This window comes from Tympanuchus pallidicinctus, unplaced genomic scaffold, assembly GCF_026119805.1.
Source record: "Tympanuchus pallidicinctus isolate F22 unplaced genomic scaffold, pur_lepc_1.0 scaffold3, whole genome shotgun sequence".
In the NCBI taxonomy this organism is placed as follows: domain Eukaryota; kingdom Metazoa; phylum Chordata; class Aves; order Galliformes; family Phasianidae; genus Tympanuchus; species Tympanuchus pallidicinctus.
The window spans coordinates 96621389-96645833 of NW_026294747.1; the positions used below are offsets into that span (position 1 = coordinate 96621389).

At 41.9% G+C, this 24445-nt stretch overlaps 1 long non-coding RNA gene across 1 annotated transcript in view; it reads right to left on the reverse strand.

Annotated features, from left to right (window-relative positions):
• The window catches only part of LOC128085194 (uncharacterized), a 41283-nt gene extending 19757 nt beyond the window's left edge, over nt 1–21526 (reverse strand). The window contains exon 1 of the long non-coding RNA XR_008208831.1: nt 21419–21526. This is a non-coding gene — a long non-coding RNA (uncharacterized LOC128085194). The remainder of the gene's footprint in view (nt 1–21418) is intronic.
• Between the last annotated feature and the right edge of the window lie 2919 nt (nt 21527–24445).

Here is a 24445-nt window from a genome sequence, read left to right on the forward strand (position 1 = left end):
ACGTGCATAAGCACTCACAGATTTGGGGGCTTAGCACTGAGTGAAAGCAAAAAGAGGAAGACAGCCATTTCCTGTGCTGCGGAGCAGTTTCAGTCCAGCAGATCTGCTCAGACCTGTTGCCCAAGCCTGCAGCTCCCCTCTCTACAGACATAGCTCGCAGGTCTTCCTGGCAAGCAGATGAGGGGAGCTCCCCCAAGTCATAGGCACTGTTGCTTCTACCCCACCACCTACACAGTCTCTCTGTAGTGCTTCTGTGTCTAAGATGGCCATTGAGCGCAATCAGATTTGGCACCTGTGGCCTTTTCCCTTAGTTCAGAGGAACTGAATCCCACACAGCATTTTCATTGACAGTGAAAGCATGCAAGCCAAGAATAAAATCACACAGCTTTTACAGACTGTCCTCACCCTCACCACACTGGTATTTTCCAAGCTGCCAGCCAAGTGAATACATACGTCTACAGCCCTGAAAGGACCAGCCCCTGTACTGCAAAGCCTCTCCTCTTTGCTGTCTCTACTAAAAGTCATTCAGATCCTCTTTTGGTTTGCTTAATGGTTTTTAATGATTTTTTAGGAATAATGCCATTCACTGGATCCTATAAGGTAACTAAAGCCAGCAATGACAACAACAGAAGAATTATCAACAGTGGATTTAAAGTAGGCCTTAATTCTGTGTGTTGCAACATTTTATTACTTAGCCAATGAGACAGAGAAGGGATGACCCTATGGTCAAAATGCAGGATTGACACTTAGGAGATGTGGCCTTTTTCAGGCTGCTATGAATCTGTTCCACAATTCTCAGCACATTATTCAAATTCATTGGCTGAATTTTCATCAGTGATTCACGATACCAATATCCAACCAAAAAAAGACTTCACTTCCAGATGCTCGCTATGCATTCTGGAAATCTAGGAAATTTCCTTTTGAATACATCATGAGCTGCCTACTCAGTAACCAACATTTTCAAAAGGAAGAAAATAAACCCTTAGAAATCGTAGCCTTCAAGTTGAAAACCGGGCCTGAAATTCAAGTCCTAAGGCTGACTTCTTTAATGAAAATTGAGGAAGGTGTTCTGGAGATGGTGCATAATTCCTTAAACCTTTCTCTCTAGAGCTTCCTTGCTCCAAAAGCCAAGTCTCCATACCACCCCCTTCAGTATTAACCTAAAGGCTTTGTACTATGTAACTACTGCAACTGAAATAGCCCCACCAGCAAACTGCTTCATAGCAGAACACCACTAACTTTGTCATGGGAAAATAATATCAACCACAACTTTCAGATTGATACTTCTGCACTGCATAGAAGGAAGTGGTACACACTGTTCTCATTATGCTGTCTACCACATCGGTTCCTCCAAATAAGAGGCACAGCAGAGCAGGAGGCAGGGGCCAAGAGGCTGTTACCCAGGTTTGCCCTCCACTCTGCACAGCAAGGCGGCAGGTGAGGCTGCGATGACGGCAGCAGCACTTTCTGCCACTGCCATTCCCTTCTCTGAGAGCAGCAGCACACCAGTGTAGAGCTGACGGCAAAGGCAGTGGCACAACAAAGGGGAACAACCTGAAATGATGTATGATGTATTTACATTAATCCCTCCTGGCATAGCTGTACACTGTTCACACGTCACTGGCAGAAGTTCAGGTTTGCATCTAGTGCTCACAGTGCTGACAAGGGCTGGAGTAAGCTGCATGAGCTACAGCACAGCTTTGCTGCCATGAACAGTGGCCATAGTGGGCACTGTGCTGAAGAAACCCAATGACACAGTGACATAGGTACCACCTCCAGAGACAGAGCCTGACAAAGAGACGAGCTATTATTGTGCTACCTGGTCCTTCCTGCTGCTCTTTTCACCTAAGGAAATTCAGAGCTGTTAGTCATTATAGAACCAGTGAATTGTTTTTTTCACCGCTGGTTTTGCCTGTAGTAAAAGCCTTCAAAATGTTCCATGATTTTTACTTTGATGAAAAAAATGCTGGGAAATATTCACAGTTTGTATTTTACCTCAAACTTGTCTGATTACTTATTATTTTTTATTTTTGCAGAGGGATGACAAGGTCTGGTCACAGGACCAATGGTAAATAATCTTTCATCAGAATTATTCTGAACAAAAACAGGATTAATTTTACCTCCTTCTTCCTTAGTAAACAAATAGTAAGAAATCTTACATGAACAGGCACGTATATATCCCTGTTACATCCTGTCAGTTTAAGTTTAGATTGTCATGTGACAATAGACCCACTGGCATCACAAGTCTCATTTGAACAGAATGCATTTCAGTGATTTGAATTTCTAAATATTTGATGGGTGGGAGCATTTCAGAGAGACTATACCGGTGGGGCTATTTAAACAGGTGGATGGATAGAAGCTGTGGAATAGTACTGAGGTAAGAACAGATATAAGGATATGTAAACAGATTCTTTGTTTTCATTCCACAGATCATTTCCAGTTGGTTTAAGGCAAATGGAAGTCACTACATCCTCGTGCTATTGAAAAAGAAAGTTGGTTCTATCTTCTGATTCTTAGTACTGCTACACCGAGCTAAATCAATCTGAAAAATGTAATCGGAGAGCTTGCCTGAACTTTCTGGCCGCAAGTAGCAGTGTTCTTAGACCACAAGCTCACCAAAATGAACTGTGTCTGGCATGGCACGTATTTCTGGCTGTGGATTTTCTTCCAGTCAGTGCCAAGACACTTGCACTACTCGGAAAGCAGCCTTGTTTCAGCTGCTGAGATCAACAGATCCCAGTACAGGAAGCAGTAGAAAGCAGAGGCTGCCCAAAGGAACAGAGTTTATAATGGCAGTGGCTTGTTACCCTCAGAAAGGGACTGGCTGCTTCACTGGGCAGAGGCATCTCCAGGGATTGGTTGGTGAAACAACCTCTGAACTGGACTCCCAGTTCAAAATGACAGGGACTGCATTACCAAGAAAGCTGAGGATAAGAAACTGAAACTCCAAAATGACCACGCACAGCAGTCTGGAGCTGTAGAGAAAGTCTGTAGTCCACCAGTGCAGAACAGAGGTGCCACATAAGCAGGAACACAAGCTAATCTTGCAGTAAAGATAACTCACATGTACTTCCTAGTGCCTAGTATTTGTGCAGAATATTCATCTGGTTTCTTCACTGCCATGTCACCTGTTAGTTCTAAGGTTTCAGCTACAACAGTTTCATACAGCAGAAATGTTTTTCCTGGCCTCAAAAGTTTTGTCTTGCCCAAGTAGCAATCCCCTCACATGTTTATCTGGTGGTCCTGGAGAGTCAGGCACAGGGAAACAAATAAAAACTGAAATGGGAAAGAAAGAAAAAGAAAGAAAGGGAAAGAAAGGAAAAACTGAAGAAAAAAATAAATACAGAATATAGAAAAGGAAACTGGAAAACAAAGATATCTAAGGAATGGAAAAGTGCATTAGCATTAAAGATAGCCAAAGAACAGCTCTAGCTTGCAACAATAGGAAGGAGTGGCATATGATTCTTGCTTACTTTGTGTACAACAGAGGGGTAGCAGCACAATTCAGTGGAAGGCATTATTATCACCTGTGTGCAACAGCACCCCTAAAACTACCAATAGAGAGCTTTAACCACCAGTCCCAGCTCTTCCCTGAGGCATCATCTTCATCCATAATGTTCAGCTCCTTTTGTTAGTAGCCAGTAGTGTAGTTATCTGGCAGTTCCCACATCCTTTACCAGTCCACGTCCTTTTCCAGTGCGGTCACAACTCTACAAGGTGTGTGAAGGGTCAGATTCATTGTTTTTAAATGAACTAAATCAAATACCAAGAAATGTTAACCCTAGAGAATTACATACTTATTTAAGAAAGCCAGGACTAGACATTATGCTGCTAAAATCTGTTTTCATGGATTTAATCCAACAGGTTTTCTTTGAAATTTGGACAAGCACGTGGCATGATCAGTTGCTGCAGCTCAGCAGACAGCTGGCAACAGCTTACACTGCAGGAGAGCAATGAGGATCTGCATCAAGAAGGCCCAGGTGACAACGTAGGCCAGGCTGAAGGAGGTGAATTACAATAGCTGCATTTTTTCAGATGGTAAGGATAGCTAACTACATATTCCAGGACACAGTATGTAGACAGACAAGAAGGAGACTTCATTGAGGAGGACATTACCTCACATACACTAAGTGTGCCTCCCCCTGAAGCATCCTGTACTCACCGCTGCTGTGGAAGAAGAAACTGCCTTGCTGAAACAAACCTAAAAACATATCAAATCCTGTGACTTGTGTCAAGGTGACACAAGACAGACTCTACTCCTGCTTCTGGTCCTGCTAATAACATTCATGGAGTAGGTCACTTACCCCAGTTTTATCAACTTTCAGTGGGGGACAACGAAAGGGACCGTGGCTATAAGCAAGAGGTATCACACATGGCCAGAAGAAGTTATTATGAGCCAGGCAGTTTGAGATCTAAAGAATTGGGGTTCTGAGGGCTGTTTTGTTTGGTTTTAATATATACTATGTTTTGCAACTAAATCATAACCAGACTCAATTAGTTACCAAATGTCCAAACTACTATTCCCCCAATGCATTCCTACTCCTTTCAGATTATATACAATAGCTTATCTAGATACTATTGTTAAAGCCAATGTCAAGTGTATCTAAAACTGAATCTGTGCAAGCAGTACACTGAACCAGAGCAAGATTAAAAGGAAAAATGCAGGCGAGGTGGTCAAAGTACACAATAGATTGTTTTGCTGGTTTTTTTTAAATCAGGCAACTCAGCAATTTAGCACAGCGATATCCTCCCACATTCTGAGTGCTGTTATCTTCGGACTTAAGAGGTAAACAAAGAAAATATCAGCTCTGCTGATTTTTGATGCATTAATTATAGATTATCATAACTTCTACACGGGTCATAAGAACAAACTGGTCACTGCTTCAATAATGTAGTAATCAAATACGCTTAAACATTAAGCACAATGAAAAGGGGAAAAAAAGTTGAAGCATTGCTGGCATCAGTGGCTGATGAGATACTTACAGACAGTTTTTCTGAATAAATCCTTAATTTTATTCACTGGAGATTCAAAAAAAAAAAAAAAAAAAGAGAAAGAGGAAGTGAAATCTGAAGAAACACAAAAGTGCCTCACTTCAGCATAAGAATTATCAGAGTGTTGCTCACAGACATATAGTGTGAAAGGGAAAAAAATAAAAGGAAAAGAAATGAGTAGGAAAATAGAAAGGGTCTAATCTGGTTTCTGGTTTCACTGATGTTAGAAAGAGACTTTCCATTGAATCCCCAGGGCAAATAGGAACAAACACAACCGTTAACAAAAAGGCCCTGAAAGAGTAAGCGGTGGATGAAGCATATGAAGAGTGAGAAGATGTTAGCCTGGAAATATGATATCAGGATAAATTTGAACTTCACTAGTACAGTAGTGAATGGATGGCAGGAGGGTCGAATATGTCACAGTCAAAAAGGTGATAATACTCTTTCCAGAATCATCAAATTGTTGGAGTTGGAAGAGAGCTTTATAATCTAATCCAACTCCCATACAATTAATAGGAACATGTACAGCTAGTTGCTCAGAGCCCAGACTCCTTGAACGTCTCCAGGGACGGGGCATCCACCACCTCTCTAAGCAACTTGTTCCAGGGCTTCTCTACCCTTATCATTAAAAACTTTCCTTATATTCAGATCCTCTCTTTCAGTTTGAAATGATTTCCCCTTGTCCTATCACATCAGACTCTGTTAAAGAGTCTGTCCCCTTCTTCCTTACAGCTCCCCTTTAAATACTGAAAGGTCACTCTCAGGTCTTCCTAGAGCTTTCTTTTCTCCAGACTGAACATCCCCAGCTCTCTCAGCCTGACCTCATAGGGCAGGTGTCCAATCCCTTGGATCACATCTGTGGACCTCCTCTGGATGCACTCCAACAGATCTGTGTCTCTCCTGTACTGAGGATTCCACATCTGGACGCAGTACTCCAGGTGAGGTCTTAACAGCGCAGGGTGGAGGGGCAGGATCACCTCCCTTGACCTACTGACCACACTTCTTTTGATGGATATGGCTGGCTTTCTGGGCTGTGAGAGCACATTGCTGGCTCATGTTCAACTTGCCATCCACCAGTACCCCCAGGTCCTTTCCAGCAGAGCTTGTATTGATAGCAGGGGTTGCCATGATCCAGGTGCAAGACCTTGCACTAGGCTTTGTTGAAACTCATAAGGTTCTCCTAGACCAACTGCCTGAGCCTGTCTAGGTCTCTCTGGATGGCATCCTGCCCCTTGGGCATGTTGACCACACTGCATATCTTGGTATCATCCACAAACTTACTGAGGGCACACTCAATTCCACTGTTGATGTCATTGAAGAAGATATTAAAGGGCACCAGTCCCCAGTACTGAACCCTTGGGGACACCACTTGTCACTGACCTCCATGAGGATGTTGAGTCAAGAACCACCATTCTTTAGGTACGATCTTACAACCAGTTCCCCATCTATTAGACAATCCACTGATCAAATCCATATCTTTCCAGTTTGCAGAGAAGGATGTGAGGAACCATGTTAAAGGTCTTACTGTTGTCCAGATATATGATATCAGTGGCTCTTCCCTTGTGCACTGCAGTTATACCACCACAGAAGGCCACTAGATTGGTCAAACAGGACCTGCTCTTGGTGAAGCCTTGCTGCTTATCCCAGATAATCTCCTTCTCTTCCCTGTGGCTTAGCATAGCTTCCAGGACAATCTGCTCAATTACCTTCCTTGGCACAAAGGTGAGGCTGACAGATTAGTAGTTCCCCAGGTCATCCTTTCTACTCTTCTTAAAAATGGGTGCAACATTGCCTTTTTTCCAGTCATCAGGGATTTCACTTGGCTGCCATGACTTTTTAAATATCATTAAGAGTGTCTTGGCAACTACGTCAGCTAGTACCCTCAGAACTCTTGGATGCATCTCATCAGGACCCATAGTCTTACTGACATTCAGGTTCCTCAGCTGTGAAACTGATCTTCACTTACAGCAGAAGCCACAATGCTGCTCCAGTTCTCACCTTCCAGCCCATCCACTCAAGGAGTGTCTGAAGAGTAATTACTAGTTAAGACTGAGGCAAAATGTTGCTAGGTACCTAAGGCGAGTATGCCTTCTTGGACTTCCATTTTCTGGTTGAAGTACCTGTAGAAGCTTTTCTTGTTCTTCTTTATGCCCCTGGCCAAGTTCAGGTCCAGTAGGCCCCTGGGCTTCCTGATCCCAACATTACACAGTCTAGCAGCATCTCCACACTCATTCCAGCTTTCACTGCTTGTGCATTTTCTTTTTACTCTCCATTTTGACCAGTAGGTTCCAGTTCAGCCATAGCTTCCTTTCCTGACTTCCTACAGTTGGGAATGAAAATGTCTTATGCACTAAGGAAAGTTTTCCTAAAGATCTGACAGCTCTGCTCCACTCCTTTGTCCTTGAGGCCAGTTTCTCAGCAGGTTTGTATGGCTAACTCTCCAAAGAGCTTGAAGTCGGCTTTTCTAAAATTCAGCTTCCTGATCTCAATCTTTGTCTGTCCCATGTCCCCCAGGAGTGTGAATTCTGCCACTGCATTATTACTACAGCCCAGGCAGCCTCCAATCCAGATGTCAGCAATCAGTCTACTTGCATTACTGAACAACAAGGCCAGTATTTCATCCCCCTAGTGGGGCTGTCTATCATTTGGCTCAAGATGTTATCCTTGATGAATTCCAGGAGTTTACAGCTCACCATACTACTTTTCCAGCAAATGTCACAGTGGTTGGATTCCCCCAGCAGCACATGAACCCATGACTGTCACACCTCCTGTAGCTGTAGAAAAAATGCTTCATCAAAAGGCTCTGCTTCATCAGGTGGTCTGTAGCAGACACCAACCACAAGGATCCTTTTTTTTGTCTCATTCTCTAACTCTCACTCAAAAACTTTCAATTGGCTCCTGGCCATTTTTCAAGGACAGCCCTCCATACTTTATTCTTTTCTTAATGTAAAGAGCAGCGCTTCCCCACCTCCTTCCTTGCCTGTCTCTCTGAACAGCTTGTAGCCATCAACAGCCAAATTCTAGTCCTGGAATCATCAGACAAGGTTTCAGTGATGGCAACTATGCAATGTTTTTTTTAGCAGCACAGCAGCTTCCAACTCCTCCTGTTTGTTTTCCATGCTGCCTGTGTAGGTCTACAGGCACTTCAGTTGGGTAGCTGGATTTGTTGCCTTTTTGATGGATAACTCCCTAATTCCTCTGAAGCACATCCCTAAAACTGTTGCCTTCTCCTATTGCCTGAGTGGTCCCTAGCTCATTGTCATAAGATTTCAAGTGTGCTGCAGTGCTGGGCAGCAGGTTCAGGCCCCTCACTAGCACCTTCTCCCTCTAATATAGCTATACCACCCCATACCTTATCATGGGTAAGCTTGTTATTGCCCTCTCCCCCGTACCTTCAAACCTCATTTAAAGCCTGGCCAATGAGCTCTGCTAAATTTTTCCCCAAGGACCCTCTTCACCCTCTGAGAGAGTCAAAACCCATCTGGATTGCAGGCCTGCTGCCATATAGGCCACCGAAAGTTTTGGCAGTGGCACCAACCGTGAAGCCAAGTATTAATAGATAAGCGTCCATTTCTTAAGTGCCTTTAACCAGTACAGGAAGCAGAGAAGAAAAAGATGACATGTGCTTTCAATTCCTTCAGCAGATGTCCTAAGGCTCTGAAGTTCCTTTTGATGGCCCTTGAACTACGTGCAGCTGCTTCGTCACCCCTCATGTGGAAAATCGGTAGTGGGTAATGACGTGTCGGCTGTATCAGGCTATGCAGTTTTCTGGTTATCTTTATAACTTTCCTTTAAATCAAATCATGAGTAATGTGAAACAGCAATGACTGTTCCACTCCTGGAAGTCTAAACTTCATTTGGCTCCAGTACTGACTTGAAACTTCATAAATTGCTAGAAGTAACACTTCTTATTGGAAGTGTGCTAACAGGATATTAAGGGATTGGCTTGCATGGATATTTGGTCATTGTCTGCCAGGGAGGGGCAGGGAGACTGTCAGAGAGCGATTTAATCAGTCTGGCTGTACTGGCATTGTATGCGGTATCCACCAATGCCCTTAATTTCTGTAAGCGTACATTAGAGTTGGAGCTGATAAAAGGAAAAGGAGGGGAAGAGATCATGCCCTAGAGCCTTTCATATCAAGTTGGAATTTTTGTTTAGAATCAAGTTTGGTCGTTCCAAGTCCTGTGTAGAAAGCCATGCCACTCTCTGCTCGAATGGCCAGAAGCCATTTTTTCCACAAGAAACAAAAGCAGCTAAAAGCTTTAAATCCTATCCCATTGTAGGAACACAATTGAATTCTCTTGCCAACATGAGGCCAGAATATACATAGCCACTGCATAGAACTGACAGTCTGTGGGAATTACCAAAGTCGGGCTGCAAATTTTCCATATACAGACATTTCCTGCCACGAGAACGTTACAGTACTAAGTTAGCAACCAATGTAATCTAAAGAACAAAAAGAAAGCCTTTAAAATAGCAAGGAAAAAAAAATTATACACAAAGAACACTTCATACTTTCAATACAGGCATTTAAAGTAGAAGATATCAAGGTCATATCCTGCGGTTTTTTTTCAGGCACATCAATAGGAGGGGGTTGTGAAAGTGAAGCCTGAGGCAGTATCTGACCTTTTTTTCCTTTTTTTAATTTTTCTTCCTCCTTTAGATAAGATGCTGCCCAAGAACAGGGCTGTAGCACATGCCAAACTCAAACACATCTGCAACTGAATAGTATCTATGTTTCAAAATACAGCCCCAAAGAAGCTCTATGAATTTCACTAACAGAGACAAAAGATCCTTGGATCTATAGTATATAATCTAATCTTGCTCTAAATGGGCAAAGGAAGTTTAATCAATCAGACATTACGTCAGCCATATTTAAAATGAGCACAGCCATTCCCATTCAGATCTGATGGCTTCCCAACCTGTCAAATTCATTTCATGGCTAAAAGTGGACTAACACATAATACACATTGAATCAATCCCTGCCCACCCACTTCTCAAGAAATCTTATTCAGCATAAAGGAAGAAGAAGGGTGTATTCTTTGTATCAGATGAAATACCCAACTCATCCCTCTGAGCTGCAATCCTGCTGCCCAACACAAGGTCAGATAGAAGAAAATTCCCCAAAGGCATGATGGAGAGCAGCTCCTTCTTCCACAAATTGTGTATGTTCAGGATCACCCTGTCCCTACGTACAGATGTCTGAGAAAAGCAGCTGTCATCCTTGCCATCTCTCTTTCCACACTGTCTCAGCTTGATAAAGATAAGAACTATTATGCCTGCAGTATTCTTCCACTGTCCTCTCACTAGCCTTTTTCTCTTCTACAATGGCTAACCATCACATAATAAACCCTTTGATTTTCTATTTGCCCAGCTGGTACACCTGTGCAGGGAACCAGACTGCTGGAGTGCTACAGACCCAAATCTGACATCATCCTAAGGCACTGATACTATAACACTCAGGAGCTGTACTGTACACTCCCTGCTGTTCACTGCTACCGCTATTGATCATTAGCTCATAAAACTAATTCCAGTGCTATCAGAACAGTTCTTAATAGTCGTACAACATGTGCCTGAACACATTCAAATGCCTATTTTGCCTGACCGTTTATTCGGTTGAATAAATGAATTACTGCTTTTTCTTTCAGCATATGTTTAGAATGCAGTAATTTTTACAGAATTTTCCTCATTGAATTTTCAGCTTCTAGAAGAAAGCAGTTTCGGAAGGCATTCTGAAACAACTGGGGGACATGGCATGTAGGAGAGAAGGGAAAACCCTCCGTTTATGCGCACTGGACAGGGCTTAGCATCCCCTTTCAGAGAGGCACTGCTCCCTCATGCCGAGGGCTTACACATGTGTAACATCTCCCTCTACTGGCCAAAAACCGTTGGAATACTGCAATTCCCGTGCATAAAAGCTTCCTATGAAGTAAGAATCCAGAGTTTAGGTCCATCCTCTTGTTCTTCCACACATTTGTAAATCTCTCTCCATGATCTTAAAGCAGAGATTTGTTTGATGGAGCAGCTAGAAGAGCTGGGCATTAATTCACCTGGAACTGTTCTTTGGAACTCCTACATTCCCAAGAGGGAATTAGCTGAAACTACCTCTCTGTGAAATTGGCATAGAAAAATGCAGGAGTTAATGATATAGTCAAGTTGTCAAAGAAGCCATTAGCACTCTGGTAGATCAAGAGCTATTTCAAACATTTTCTTCTAAATACCCCAGCAAATTATAGGGTATTTGAAGGAGATGGGAGGTGCACAAAGCCTGAAACCATTATTGCTTTTCAAAGGCTTAGTAACTGCTGGATGCTGAGGGAGATCTCACTGCATAATAGATGCTTGCTACATTTTTAGAACAGACATATGGTCCTCTGAGCAGTACAGCAGTACTTGGCTAATTCCCCCTTTGCAGAAGTCCTTAGCGAGATTTCCACTGTGTAGTCCATTTTATGGAACTCCTAAAGACAAAAGATAAGTGTCATTTTCAAAGGAAATTATTCATTTTTTATAGAGCACCTTTTAAAATTATTTGTGCCCAGCCCTGCTAAATTTCTATTGCCACTCAAGGGACAGCAATTATCACAGCCTGCACTAGACTGACTTCTACAACCAAAATTCACTGCTTTGAGTTCTGCACGAGTACATGAAAGAACAGCACCTTGTCAATTCCAAACATGCAAGCAACCTCTAAGCTGCTATAATTATTAAATAAGCCACCCACCTAACATGCAGTACGAGGCGATGACTACCAGTGCAATACCCCTCTCCTATACTCTGTGCTAGGATCTCTTCTGATGTACCTGGCAACCAAGAAAGATGTCAGATTGTAAAATGAGCTGAACCTAGGACAAGTATACAAACTGTGACCCAGAAAGTGAGAGAAAACAACCTAGGGTCTAACACTGAATCAGGTCTGCAGTGGGTATGCACGAAGTAAATCCTTCAATCTGCTTTTATGTATTATGTAAGGAGATGCCTCAGTTATCTAGTGGCCAAAGGGATCTCTGCATTGCTCTCACAAAATATGCCCAGCCTCACACTCCACTAGCATAAGCTGCCAGTAGCAGAGTTCACATTATTGCTGCATCCAAGTGGATGAGATTCCCAACAGGCGATCCCTGGTAACAATACACAAGTCAGTGCAGGTTAGTCTAACCTAAATCCTTCCAGGAGACCCAGAGAAGGTTTGAGTTTTCAATGGAAAAAAACAGCAGGGTAAAGAGAAAGAAAAGGAGAGAAAAGAAGGAAAAAAAAAAACCCCAAACTTGCTGATAATTATAGCAGGTTAACATCGGAGTCAAAATTAAGAGTTTCTTGATGAGTTTTTTCTTCCCATTTCCCCCAGAAATAAGGCCAAAGCTTATGTAAATACTGTTATTTTGTTACAGATTTAGAAATCTGACAAAGACAAAGTTTAGTGTGCTGATTTTAACTTCTGCAGGTTACAGGAAGATTCCTCATACTTCTATAGCTCACTCATTGAGTATTAAAGTATTGCTCCTCCTAAATTTTCTCTATTTGCCTGCTTAAGAACTAGAGACCTACCAGTCCTGGAGATCCACTTGACTTGTATCTACTCATCCTCTCCAAAAGTGCTTGCCATCTTTGGCTCCCTTCACCCCAGAGCGTGAGGATATGCACGCACATATACAAGGTGTGTTAAGAGGTTAAAAGGGTGAATTTGTGCTGGAAGCATCATGCAGATGATTGGAGTCTCAGTTTGGCACAAGAAGAAAGGCCTAGACATGCCAGAATTTGCAGAGACACATTCTTCATGTTGCTTAAACTGTACTTGGCTCTCAGATTCCTAGCAAAGACCACAGGACTCAAGGTCACCACATTCATACAGATAGCTGTCAAGCATATAAGCACATATACAGGTAATTCAGGCCACATCTTAGGGCTTGATATCAAGAGCATTTTGCCACATACATCCCACATTTCATTGGCTATGAATCTCTGGAGCAGCACAGCCTCACTGCAGGCTTGCCTTCCTCTGATGTGAAGGGGAAAAAAAGCACATGCTAGTTCTCCATATTATCAAAGCACACATTAGAAATCTATTGGATTTCTAAAAGGAATTCTTTTTTCACAGGAAAAAAAGGCTAAAACCCAATCCTGTAGCCTCAAGGGCATGAAAAGATTGCACAGTACTGTCTGGACAGGCTGCCCACAAAGTTTGACTTTTCCCAATGCTTACAGTCACTTTTCTTCTAAATGAAGCTGGCTAAGCCATCCATACCAACTGCTGAGGCTTGAAGAATGAGCATGATGAACACCTGCAGCAAAATCCCTATTGCTTCTATGAAAACCACCCTGTTGAAAACAACAGCCTGCAAGGATACTTTGGCAGATGCTGGGACTCAGATTCAGTCAAATTCATAGCTCACCAACAGATTTTCCTCGGTGATCTGAAGAAGGTGCATTCTGTGCCTCAACTACCAATGTAAGACACAGAAATAGTACTACCTTTCTACCAAAAGCATCCCTTCTGCTATGCAGAGCTAGGCGCACACACAACAGAATTTAGAAGAGCTTCCAAATAACTGTACCAGCTTTGAGATAAACTACTTTAGAGGGTGGAAGATAGCCACATTAACTGTTGTCTTGTGCCAGTGAGGGCTGATGAGAAACAGGATCTAACACACAGGATCCCAGGTGGAGATCATAGAATGGCTTGGGTTGAAAGGAACCTTAAAGACTGTATAGTTTCTGCTTCCCTCCCATAAGGCAGGGTTACCATTAGATCAGGCTGACCAGGGCCCCACACAACCTGTTTCAGTGCCTCATCACCCTCTGAATAAAGAATTTCTTCCTAACATGTAGACTAAATTTCCCCTCTTTCAGTTCAAAGCTATTTGCCTTGTCCCATAACTACCTGTCTCTGTAAAAGGCCAAGTACAGGGTGCTATGCTTGGGTTGGAGCAATCCCAGGTATTTAAATAAACTGAAGAAAGATCACCTTGAGAGCAGCCCTATGGAAAAGGACTTGGGGTGCCTGGTGGATGAGAAGCTGGACATGAGCCAGCTATGTGTGCCTGCAGCCCAGGAAGCCAACTGTGTTCTGGGCTGCATTAAAAAAGGGGTGGCCAGCAGGAAGAGGGAGGTGATTGTCCCCCTCTACTCAGCTCTTGTAAGGCCCCATCTGCAGTACTGCATCCAGGTCTGGGGCCCCCAGCACAAGAAGGACATGGAGCTCTTGGAGTGGGAGAGGTTGTGCAAGTAGCTCAAACTGAAGAAAGAAACATGTCAGATGGGATAAAGAAACAAGGAGAATAGTAATGCAGGAGGAGTACAACATCAAAGGCAAACATATTATCTGTAATAACCTTTAACATAGCACACTTTTAGAACTGAAAAAACACAGCAGCACAGATCTTGAAGCAGGTAGAACCGGGCCATGCAGACCTTCTGAACATCCAGTACATTCAGGCACCCCATTCCCATCAGCTTTAATAGCATTTACACATCTAAGATTTGGTAACTTTCTACCTCTTTGCACAAGCCTCTACTGAGGATCAGACGAGACCATTGGTTGCATAGTTTTTCTGTCCAGAAGAGCATGTGAAGTACTGGGGAAAAAAAAAGACAGCGTCGCTCTATATGTATGAGATGCTAGCTCCAAAATTATGCTGTCTTAAACATACACTAGCTTCCAAAGATGTTATTTTTCAATCTGCAGGCCCACTCCCTATTGCAAACTATCACCTATTGCATGCTCCAGCCTGCATTCATCACCACCCTGCTTACAATATGTAATTTTACAAGAAATTGAGGAGGTTTCAGCATATTTCAAGGTATTAAAATCAGTTTAGTAAATATCAAACTCTGAAGTAAAGTAGATAATGGGCATTAATCACTCCAGTGAAGCCATTAGTCAGTTGCACAGTGTTCATAGTTGTTCCTGTACTTACAGCATCAGCAAACCCAGAATGAAGTAAGCATTATCTGACTTGCTACAGCAAATCCAGCTGTTGCTTTGATGGAAACAAAAATTTCACCTTCTGTGATTATCCACTTCACTTTCACTAATCGCATTGGTACAGAGATTTTAAAAACATTTTTATGGAATACTAAAACGGTAATGGTTCATCTGACCTACAGAGGCATAATTACTGCAAGTGTACTTGTAATGCAGATGATTCTGAACAGCAAGTTTCCACAAGCAAAAGGCAAAATGAGCAAATAGGCAGATGACTGTCACTGAATGCCTATCTCCTAAAATAGTGATCCTTCTAGAAAGATCAACACTGTTGCCTAAAAGCCAAAAAACTCGGGCATAGCCTGCTATTTTGTCTTTCCTCACATTATCAGTTGAGATTGTGTACTGTTTCAGAGGCTTTTTCTTTCTTCATTTTTTGTCCTTTATATCAGTTTTACAGTAAGCAAAAATGAATTGTATAGACAATCATTAAATACACATTGCCTTCCCCTTCAGAAAGTCAGATTCCAGTTTGTTGTTCATCACTATGGAAACAGTTTGCTATTTATTCATACTCAGTGCATAGGTTATCTAATTTGGTAGGAACAAAAAAAAGCTAAACAAATTCAGATGTAATATATATGTACTATATTATTATTGTATGTAACTATGCATCTATAAATGGGATTCCGTAACTATATATAGTTAAGTAATCCCATATATATCTAATGGTACTCATCACTCCAGTCCCATGCCATTACAGACAATTTCCTTAGATATTTTTTCTGACATCTCAGAGAAAATTTCCATGCCTGGAAAAAAAAATAAAAAATTCAGGTTCTTAAAACTCCCCTTTCAAACCATCCTCGTTCTTGAAAGAACAGAAATGAATAAAAAGTTGGGGAAGCAGGGAAGGAGAAAAATACGTTTGTTGTTTTTCCTTTTTAGAGTTCTGAAAATTAAAGAACAGTGAAAGGTGGAAAACATTCTACTTTTAGCAAAGGAAATGTTTTGCAAGTTTCAAGTTCTACTGAAAACTGGATTGAGGGATTGTGAGGAACCCAGAAAAGTATTTCTCTCAAGCCACAGGTAATGATTGTTTTCACTTCTCTTAGTCACAATGTCCAGAAAAATTTTACCTTAAAAAGACTACAGCAACTATCTTAAGAATGAACTGCCTCTGCTACGGAGAGCTGCTGCTCCATTAATGCCCTTGTATCTAGACCAGCACATCCCAGTTTGGGAGTGAAATGGAATCAAAGATAAAAACAGGACAACAGCAACATTTTTTGTCCCTGCCAAGTGGCTACAAGTTGGAGGTGCTTCCCTCTTCCTGTCAGGTGAATTCAGAACTGATGAGACAGAGACTGCCATTGTGCAGGTAGGTGCTGAAAAGACACATGCAATCTCTGCATCTTTACAAGGCTGCTGTACTTCACATGGGCTGACTGCTGCAAAGCCCTAAGCAATACACTTCTGCCAGCCACCTACCTTGGGGTCATGGCTTTCTGTAGCACAGAAGTTTGGTGCCAGCTGCACAGCAAACCACGCTGGGCCACACTACACAGCTATTTTCAGTCTCATCGTTTTTCGGACAGACTCATGAGGAGAGACTGGAAACAGGAGCTACTTCAGTTGATCCCACTGACAAAAAAAAAAAAAGTCATTAAAAACAAAATTCTCAAAAACAAGATCTAACATATCTGACTGCCACAGTTCACTCTGTGTTTCACACCCTCTCCTCCAACCACCACTGCTTCCAGAGAACCCATAGTCCTGAGCTTTTCCTTAAGCCATATTTTGAAAACTTTAGTCTCACGCACAGCAATGGTTAAGAAGATCCCACCCTCTTATTGTCTTTCTCAGGCACAAACAGCTGTCCTAGTATAACCACACCAGGCAGACTAGAATTCTCCTCACTGGATGGGGTGACTGATTCACATCTGAAGTACTGTATCTTGCCAGATTATTTTGGTACTTCTACTCCTGTGTCGAACAAGACTCAAAAACTGACAACAGGAATAGACAAGTGGACAAAAATGAAAATGGACAAATAATAAACATGTTTGAAGCCTAAATTGAAAAAAGCTTTATTTCCAGTTCCTAGCCACAGTCCTAGAAGATGTACTTGCCTGAACCAATCTGTCCATTGTCAATGAACGACTGGAGTCAGCAAACACATTAATAGTCTTCTTTTGAGTCATGCTGTACATTCCAGATTTTTTGCAGCCAGCAGTTCAAGTTATTTAGAATGATTTGTTTTTCTCTGTTGTATGAAGAGCACGATGACAAGCAGAGCAAGAAAGCTGTACGATAGTTAATGTTGTGCAAGCACTGGAATGATTAGAAAACTGTTCTGAGTAAACACATCAATTTCTCCAAAATGTATTTATTCAGTTGGTAGACGCTAAACAGCTGTCCAGAATACCAGAACTACAGAACATTAGATCTGCAAAATGTTCATTTAACTCCATTAGAAAGTCAAAAATTAAGCTGAATACCACAGGATCAGATGGGAAGCCTTGTATGAAGAGCAAAATTCCATGGAGATAAACTAGAAGATCTTTGTTATCGCACAAAGAATTATGGAGACAGAACACTGCCTGTTCACAATTAACTCAACAGCAAAACTTAATTGGCATAGGAATCAACACCAAATGAGAGCAGATCTGAAACACATGTCCAGGCCCTAACAAGATACCTTGGTGGAATGACTCATTCATAACCACTTCACTAGCTGCATTTTCCTCATAAAAAATAAAGCCTTTTTTTTTTTCTTTATAATGTACTTGCAAAGAGAAAAGAAATTAATTTATCTCCTAAGATGTCTCTTTTCTTCTCACCCACACTGAGGAGATATTTTCCTCTTCCTGTCTCTTTCTCAATTCTAAATCAAATTCCTAGCAGCTTCTTATTCAAGACTTCAATGGTGACTCAAGCAGGCTGAAAGCAGCTTGTTCCTTCCAAAAGATGAAGAAGGATACACTGTGAGAAAGATTTCTTCACTGTTCCCAGTGCAGCGGATGTATAATTCCAAAGGTATCAGTAGTCTTTCTTACTTGCAGTATTGCTCTCTTCTGCTTCATTTAGAGGCTAGCAAGTATCAACAAATCTGTATCACACAGAGGGATCCCCATCACAAGGGGGAAGGATGCAGTTAACAGTTAACATATATGAAAGTTAATTGCACATTTTTCTTTTGCAATAGAGATTACTGATTCCATTTCAATTGTTTAGCAAGATAAAAGAAGGTAAACAATGTAAGATTAAAAAATGAACATCTTCCCTCCCTTCAACATATTGATGTTCCAAATTTGTTTAAAGATAATTCAGTTTGCCACTGACTGACAAGTAGATGGTATAGAAATAAACACACACACAGGCTTTGCTCTAAAGCTCAGAGAAGATTCCAGAAGAAACACCCAACTGTAACCTGCCGTAAGTAAACAATACTGTTCTTGAACATCACAGCATATTTAGTATTCATTCACTGTACCAATGGTAATATCAGTGAGTGTTCATAGTGAATCTCTGCCATACAAGACACTGCCTATAAAGAGTTTGGATTCCAGAGATCTGGATGCAGTTTTGATGCACTACTGAGCTTGCTCACACATGCAAACACCCAATAGAACTGCTGACTTTTTGAGATGTTACATATTTATATCATGCATTATTAATACCAGAGACACAATGCAATTTTCAGTTAAGTCAACAAGAACATTCTTGTTGTCCTAGCAAGCTTGTTGTTAGCTAGCTCTTAGAAAAAAAGAAGAGAAAAAAAAAAAGGTTTCCATTCATGCATGCCTAGGAATAAATGTTCCATCAATCCAGATTATTCATCAGTTTTGCAACATCTCTCTGCCTGACATTGGCTGCCATAACAGGCAACTTGCTCCATTTTCTTCTGAGAAGAATGTATCTTGCTTGGTAGCCTATTCATCTACTCTGTCAAACAGAAAAGGAGTAGCCACACTTGTTAAATTCATGCAAGAAGCATGTTGAGGTAACTAACTCAATACTGCAATCCACACCACCTTAACAGTTACTCTTTAGCTACCCTCCAGACAACAGACAATATTGTGGTCACCAGACAGACAGGTCTCTGACAACCGAATTTAACCTGATCCACTTTAGGCCAATGCCACAATAAGAAGAGCACAAGCAAGAATTCTTTTAAAATTACATCCCTGAGAAGCTACTTATGATCCAGTTTCTAGCTTCCATCTCCTTTTGGATGAACAGCACAAGTATTATTTTATATTAGCCTACATCATCTGAAAACTTGAATTCACATAAAATATAAAAGCAGAATAAGAATGGATTGAGTGACTGCAAGAAAGACTCTGGTAAGTGTTTATTCACATTGCAAAACTGCTGATAAAATTTTGACCTTAGCTTTTGATGTGGCCGTAACAGAGAATCTACTCTGATGTGAGCTTTAATTACACAGTAATAGAATCCAACAGAGATTCTCTGATGGAGTTAGTCCTTTTCATACCTTGACCCATGTATTTTTTCTTACCCAGTAGGGACATTTAATACATTAGACTATTAAACATTGCTCTGTCTCATCATAAATCATTGAGACAACACTTGCAATTTAGACAGCCTGAAATGACCTGTTTTTCCATATCCACAATCTGTTTGGTTTGACTTGTTACTGCTGTCAATATTAGGTGGCGTATTAGAATCCAAATGGCATGTCAGGACAAATCCTTGAAATATACAGCCTTGCCTCTTTCCCAGACCTCCTGACCTCATTTTCCTAAGGTCCATCCACCAAAGGACCTCTACAGAGTATTAAATTCTTAGTGTTTCCCACATTCCTGTATTAGCAGCATAATACTCTACTGAAAAACCCATCAGGAGAAAACTAAAGGCTGCCATAGATGGAGAGGTAGTGACAAGAACTAGAAATAAGGTCTAGAAGGGAACTGAATTGAATTTGGGGACACATCTCTTTACAAGGACACATTTCTTTACAAGGAGAGTGGTTAGGCCCTGGAATGGGCTGCCCAGGGAGGTTGTGGATGCCCCGTCCTTGGACGTGTTCAAGGCCAGGTTGGACGGGGTCCTGGGCAACCTGATCTGAATGTGTATGTTTGGTGGCCCTGCTAGGCAGGGGGGTTGGAACTACATGATCCTTGAGGTCCCTTCCAACCCAGGTGATTCTGTGATCTCTTTAGAATTCATTTTAAAAGAGTTAAGGTTTCTTTGTACTGTAAAAGGAATATTGATTCCCTCATTCCTCATCCCAACAGAATTTACACTTCAGGTCTCTCCAAAACAAAACAAAACAAACAAACAAAAAAACTGCACTTACAGAAACACAGAAGGTCAGCAGATTTCATTTTACTGTCAATCACTCAATAGTAGCACTCCCTACTCCATTACCAGTTTGTTTCAGTGACTTAAACTTAGTAATATCCATGGAGAGCTGGCTGTCCAACAGCTCATATCAGGGCGAATAAATCCATGTCTTATTCTTCTTCTAAAATTTCTGTTCTTCTTGGATGTTACTAATTGTACATCAGTTTTTTAAGTCCTCCACGCACACCAATATGTTACAATATGGCTTAGACTCAGATTAACTGTACAGCACTGTACAAGGAACCGTTAGCAGTTTTGAAACATGATCTCATTCAGCTTTCTTCTTATTGCTTAATCAGTTCCTCATCTCATGCTTTCTTCTACACTGAATGAAAAAAGCCTCTTGTGAGGGGCTTTGCCACAGGCTTTTTGAAAGATTATGACTAAATAAAACGTTGCGGTAAAGATGCAGACCACGCTAAACTAAACAGAAAAGGGATCAGGAGACCAACTGCCTGTACATGACTCATTTTCTGCCACGCATGTAAATGACGCCTTGTGAAAGGCACAAAGGCAGAGATCAAGAAGTCTTTGATAAGATGGGTGCTGCTACTTAATGATTAATAACAAGTGAACACCACCACTCTGAAAAGTCATCGTTCATGCAAATCAGATGCTGGCTCCCAGCAGACCCTCCTGTCTAAGCCATTAAGACTCTCCCTCCTACCACCATTAGTCATGCTGAGTATTAACATTATTCATTATTACTCATAGTTTACTCTCTGAATAACCCATTAATTTCAGTGAGACTTCTGCAGTAGGAGGTAGCAGATAATCTACGTGTTTGTATATGTATACGTATATAATTAAAGGCTATCAAATTAGAAGACTGACTTTCCCTTGCTGACTAAGCTGATCCTTAAAACTCTGGCCCCAGAGCTGAAGGTATTCATGGCTGTAACTGAAGACATGCTAAGTCAAGCTTTCAAAAGTACCCATGGCAGAATCAGTTTTAACAACATTTTTCACGAGGGTGCTACGAAGTTACACAGCCTTTCACCTCCAGGCTCTACTGTCTGGAATAAATTTTGAAGCCAGTATACTCAGAACTCCCTAACAGCATGCTACTAACAAAGTTAGTTAGGAGGTTCTGAAGAAAACACACCAAAACGAAGGCAGCATAGTACCTCAGGGGCCATTTGTCCAGATGTACTTGCTCTTCTAAGGATCCCACTGTCATTCAGAACATTTCTCCTCTGCAGGTCTTCCTTCTTTAGAAGCTGGGAAGAGAAGCAAGCCAGCTAGCCATGCGCTGTGGGATCAGACTGTACTTTACCCCCCTCTATAGGCATCCTGTGATTAGAACCATTCGAGGAAAGGGGGCAAAATCTTAAAGAACAAAAGCACTCATGAAAGCATCTCAATCATCCAGGTCCCAACTAACTTCACTGATGTTTTTATTTTTCAAAAAATAAAGATAATTCTCTGCGCGATTTTAGTATATTTTCAAACTTCACGTGTTGCAATGCTAATTCCTTAATGACACTTTTAAAGAGGTCAATTCTTATGATAGTTTTCTGCAGAAAGAGATAGGGACAGCAGGCAGTGAGGAAACTGAAAGGGTACTGGCTGTAAACAAGACAATGAGTCACAAAAGCATGACTTGTCTGCTCCCTGGTCATTTCCTTCACTTATTTAAAGGAATTTCACTGGGGGTGAGAATTACGACTTTTTTTATGCTGTCTTCATACCTTACCCTCACTCCCCTCCCCCAGATGAAGACTGTGAGCATAGCTATAGTCACCCCCCATCCTGTTTTCTCACCACTGCTCCCTGTTTGAGCCAGCTGGAGCAGGCAGTGCCTCTGAAAAGCCAAGCTCATAATCCCATCACGGGAGGGTGATAGCAATCTGAAAAAAGCAGGCAAGGCGGGACACTTTCTAAATACTACCACCCACAGGAAAAATTGTACTCAGCTGCTTACAGACTGTGCAAGCCTGTCTGTGCTCCTGGCTGGGACAAGGAGAAGAAAAACAAATACAGGGTCAGGCTGTGCTGTTTAGCTCTAGCCCTTTTGAGAACTAGAGCATGTCTTTCCTTGAGCTACTGAACTTGCTCAGTCTCATGCACTGGATGCATTGATTCGTAGGAGTGGTTCCCAGCTTTTGTTTATTCACAGATGGGGCTGAACTTCACTTTCAAACAGAGAGCACCAGGCTGACATGACAGCTGAGGATGGCTCACTGGGTCTCAAAGAGACTGCAGCAATTTTGACATCAGATCCCACCTGCTGAGTTCACTGAAGCTCGACTCCTAGGTGTAGCTGATCTCCATGGGACACTCTCCTACCGACATGCCACTGCACCAGAAGACTTCTCACACCACAAACCCAGCTGTAGCAGGGGAGTGATTAGGAGGAGGCATGCAGAACGATCCAATTGCTGCCTTCTTCCTCAAATTGTAAACATGAAGCATCCCCTGCAGCTGAAGATAATTTTAGCCACCAGAATCTGTTAAGAAATAACAGCCATGTACTTCCCTGAGAACTGGCATTGCATTTTGTTCTGCTGCAGACAAATACTGAGGCCATGGAAGGAAAAAAAAAAACATTTATCTCCCACACAGTGACGCCAGAACAGAGGCAAGCACTGTGTAATCCAAAACAATTAATAAAATGATCCTACTATTAACTGAACTTGGAAATACTTCCTTTACTTCAGATAGGCTTCTCTTTAACATAGTAGGAGGGGTGGGGTTCTTCTCAGATTGGTAAATATTGTCAGAGTTACATTACACCTAAGGTGTGTTTCTAGATGGGGGCCAATACCAACATGGATTTCAATTGCATACAAGCCCTCCACCTACCTTTCCAAGAACTCAGTGATAATCTCATGGAGATTGACCAAGGCTGACATAATTTATCTTAAAAAATATCTGCTCGAGGACATTTGCAAATAACTAGCATAAGAGCAGAGTCTGTCAGACAAAGCCAAGAACTGCCACACTTCTGAAGCTCAAATCTTTATTGTTACTACTATCATTAAAAATTCTATAGATTCTGCTGTATCACCCCATCTCAACCAGAAATTTCTGAACTAGTCTATGTCGCTGTTTGAGAAATAGAGGGAACAGTTATTCACCCATCACATAAGAACACAGTGAAGAAATATTAGGTAACATCTGTCTTCCTTTTTTTTTTTTTTCAGAAAGTCTCATCATATAATCTGTCCTTAGCAAATATAACCACAGCAGCTCTCATGGGCATAATGAGTTGTGTTCTTTTAAAATATGTGTGTCATAGAGGGTCTAATAAACAGGTGCTTTTTCATAGAGTCAGTCACAGAGCCATAGGATGGCATGGGTTGGAAGGGATCTTGAAGATTGAGTTCCAACCCCACTGCCATGGGCAGGGCTGCCACTCACTAGATCAGACTCCCAGGATCCCAGCCAGGGGACACTTCCAGGGATGGGGCACCCACTGTTTCTCTAGGCAACATGTTCCAACACCTCATCACCCTCTGATTAAATAATTTCTTTCTGCTTATATGCTCCCTTCAAGTATTGGAAGGCTGAAATGAGGTCTTCCCTGAGATTTCTCTTCTTTAAGCTAAACAAACCCCACTTTCTCACTTGTGATCAATCTTTCTCCATAGCAGAGGATCTCCAGCCCTCTAATCATCTTCTGGTCCCACACCAACAGCTCCACATCTTTCCTGTACTGGAGGTCCCAGGCCTGGAGGCCATACTTCAGATGGGGCCTCATGAGGGCAGAGTAGAAGGAGGCAATCACCTCCCACTCCCAAGATACAGTTGGCCTTTTGGGCTGCAAAGCGCATGCTGCTGGCTCATGCTCAGCCTTTCAGCTATCAGAACTCCAAATCCATCTCCACAAGACTGCTCTCAGGGGTTCTTCTCCCAGTTTATACTCATATTTGGGATTGTCCCAACCCAAGTGCAACACTATGCACTTGACCATGTTATGCCTCATTAGTTTCTAGTGCACCCACTTTTCAAGCCTGTCCAGACCCCTTTGCACTGCATCCCTTCCTTCTATTTTGTCAACTGCACCACTCAGTTTGGTGTCATCAGCAAACTTGCTAAGGGTACTTTCAGTGCCACTGTCTGTGGTGTTCATAAAGTTGAAGGGTACTGGTCCCAAGACAGACTACTGAGAGACACCACTCATGACTGGCTTCCATATGGATGTAAAACCA